Consider the following 3,643-nt stretch of genomic DNA (forward strand, 5'->3'; position numbering starts at 1 on the left):
GAATGTAAGATTTGTCAGATCAAGTACAAGAAACCCATCTCTTGACTCCTGTCCTCAGGCCACACATTTCAGAGCACTGAATCCTGAGATTTAATCTTGCAGCAGATGAATGACAGTGAAGTAAACTATTTAATAAAAAAAAATGTGTGGGCACCAACAGAAGCACTGCTAGCAAAGCATCTAAACTGCTGAGCTTCCACCCAAACAATTATAAGCAGTTCAGAGGAAGAACAGCTTTTTTAGACTCCTTCGTCCCTCTCATAAGCTGTGCTTGAACTGAGCTCTGCTTGATTCAGAATACCAGTGGCCTGAACCCAGAATTTCAAGTGAAAAAGCCACATACCTGCAGCCTTAACTCAAACCCCAAGCCCTCAGAGAGGAATTGCAACACTTAGCATACCTCCTATGCCTTGCTTTGAATAGTTCAAAATAATTTGAGACATTTCAGAGAACAGTTTGTACTGTCACATGTTCATATGCAAGGAAGGTATTTTGTAGCTTCAGGTGCCACAAACTTGGTCTTGTAGACAATTTACTTAAAAAATCAATTTAGCTTTCATGCTTAATTTCAAGCACATTACTGAAGCAGCTGTTATTTTTTCAACTCATAACCTCACAATCTAAAGAGAAACCTTGCATTAGACATAAAACTTTTGATATTTTGGCAATGCAATTCTACACCTTCTGTTCGGCTTACCCCAGTCTTACAGGAATACTCCAAAGGACAAAAGATAGTGTTCTCTAGAATATTTGTAGGAGGGCAAAACTGATGCATTATTCATTGTCAAATGTATTTTGTTAAAGTAACAAAAAACAAGTACCTAAACAGACTGCTTTCATTCAAAACCAAGAGTTTCAACTTAGAGTCTTAAAGTCTAAACCACAGAGTATTGATATTCTATATTTGGGCTTTAATGCTGTTACTCACACCTAAGTGTGAGCAGGCCCATTTGAATGGGAATCATTTCCCATCAGTCTTGTGCAACATGTCACTAGCTCAGAGCTTGTCTGCTCTTCAAGGGCATTCCATACAGTAGTAAAAGCTTGTGATTTATTCTACAATTTGACAATGAGAGCATCAGTACACCAAAAGAGTTGATACTCTGTCTATGGAATATGCTGCTCAGGAGCTCCACTTGGGATTATTATATTTACTCAGGTACTCAGATTCAATGTCATCTCCACATAAACCATGTGGATCTGTCCAAGAAATGATGCACTGGCTCAGGGCCTAACACATTCCAGCTCCTAATGGAGATGTATAGTGTTCACTTGGAGCAGAACTTTCAATTTAGTTTCCTCCAAAGGGAATTTAATTTCTACATACGAAAGCCATTCTGCTAAGCAAACCAATCATTTCAATGGGAAATTTAATACAGGAAGTGTGCTTTGAAAATACAGTACTGCTCAGAACAACTACACATGAAGATAAATGCAAAGTCCACGTGTGTGTTGCTAAAGCAATCACCTGGTCATTGCAGTCAATTTAGTTCAGACCATAGCTGAGCAGGTAGTAGATGTCTACTTCTGAGTGAGCTGAACTCTTTGTACTCATTGCATTGACTAGACCTCACTCAGTTATACAAGGAAGATAAAGGTACTAGAGAACCTAAATTTAATTAATCTTAATTCCAGCCTGAGCATAAATTAGTTTTTCATTCTCATCATACAGATCTCAAGAATGAGCCTCTTTAGCCTTCTTGTTGAGAGATATAAGGACAACCCTATGTACAATTTTTAAAACTGTATTTAGAGTATTCAAATGTGAAAACAATAAAACTTGAACCAAATAATTTTAAGCATTAAGTTCCACTTAGATCTGCAAAAATACCTTGTGTTCTTTAAGGTTGACTCTCCACAATTACTGTGATAAACCTCCCTTGAAGTGTTTGCTAGTACACGTTCTCAAACCACAAATGAATTAGAACTGCCTCTGTGACTTTTGCATAATCAATCTTTCATATTACTTATAATAATGCCTGTTGTGCTAGTCAGTTAATTGCAGATTTCTCATTACTAATAAATACAATGTTCCTGCCCCTAAAGCCCCTTCCCAGACTCTTGCAGAGAAATTACCTTGAAGAACTGGTAAAGCAATGCTTTTTTGTTTGCATGAAAGAAAAACAACTCACTGAAAATAGTTCTGCAAGCATTTTGTCTGTTAACTGAAGCACAAAGTTAACAGGTTGCTCGGCTCCCCGTGACCCTTTAAGTGTTTCTTTAGCTTCCTGACAGCAAAGCTAGATGTGTTTTTTGGAGGCAGGGGCTTTACTCAAAGGTCAAGTCACTGTGTTTTCCATTTCACTTACACATCTCCAGGCAGGAGCAGTGCAAAGCTGTCTGACACAGGAACAGAGATACCATGGCTGCAGCGCACACCGATCATAGGGAGGCCATCAATAAACTCTTTGTATTTTCTGCACAGGTTTTCAGTTTGGGGAGATTATGAAAACTAAAACATTGTCTGGATACTTAGTGCCAAGTAGCATCAATACACATTAGGGATAGACGTAGGCATTTGAAGGATATCAGTGTTAAATTCTCCTTCAGTGACACTTAAAGAAAGCAAATCAACAAAATCACCAGAGCTCTTACTCTATTTTAAGCACAGCAGCATTTACAAAAAGGACTTGAAATTCCTTTGAAACAAAATTTTATTGTTTCAAGAGTTTGTTGGTTTGGGTTTTTTTGTTTGATTGGTTTGGTTTTTTAGAGGGAGGGGTGTTTGTTTTGTGGACTTCTTGTTGGGTCGTTTGGGTTTTTAAAGAATCAGGATACAGTTTGGCAGGGGATAAAATTGCTTGGTTTTCTTGGAGAAGAAACTGTATAAGCTAAGAAATGTATAATTTTAGACAACTTTTACATTATATAAACTTCTAAGTTCTTATTATCTCCCCCTCCCCATGCCTCACCATCAGCATCAGTCTCAAACATTGAATAAAGTAAAACCCTAATATATCAGTAACTATCCAGTCCAAAAAGATAAACATTCTCCACTGTCATGAATGTTCAAGCAACAGAATTCCTCAAAAATGTTCTTACTCACTATTGGTATTTAAATAATGAACTTAAGGACTATTTAGTCTTACCTATTGTTTTCTTTTTATTCACTGCACTGTCTGCCTTATGCCTTTTCTGCAAGGAAACAAAGCATTTCATTACACTTCACTACAGATTCCAAAAGCATTAAAGCTAGAAACAAGCAAACAACAAAAAACCCAAGAACATATAGATCATCTAAATTGTTTGTAAAAAAATATAATTTGAGAGTCCCCACATTAGAAGTCAGGCTCAAGCCTGATCAAGAGCAAAAAACCTAAGTCTCCAAAACTGATTTTTGGAAGAAAAACAAGAGGAACAATGAAGAACAGTATATTCAGGTGACAGCTACACTACCCATGACATGTACTGGGGTTTTTTTAGATTGATTTGTAAATTATTTCATTCATCAGAACTTTGCAAAGAAGACAGACCTCTTTATTATAAATGGTATCTAAGTAAGTTAGTGCAGATTTTCCCCAGAACAGTTTGCTCTATGCTGAAGATGCTTCCCTTCCACCCATTTGCATAACCAACTTAAAAAACAACCTGTCAGAATTCTCCAGTGTAATTTTTAATAAAAGCAATTAACAAGCTTGAAAAG

This window comes from Chaetura pelagica, unplaced genomic scaffold (genome assembly GCF_000747805.2).
Source record: "Chaetura pelagica isolate M959 unplaced genomic scaffold, ChaPel_1.0 scaffold269, whole genome shotgun sequence".
Lineage (NCBI taxonomy): Eukaryota > Metazoa > Chordata > Aves > Apodiformes > Apodidae > Chaetura > Chaetura pelagica.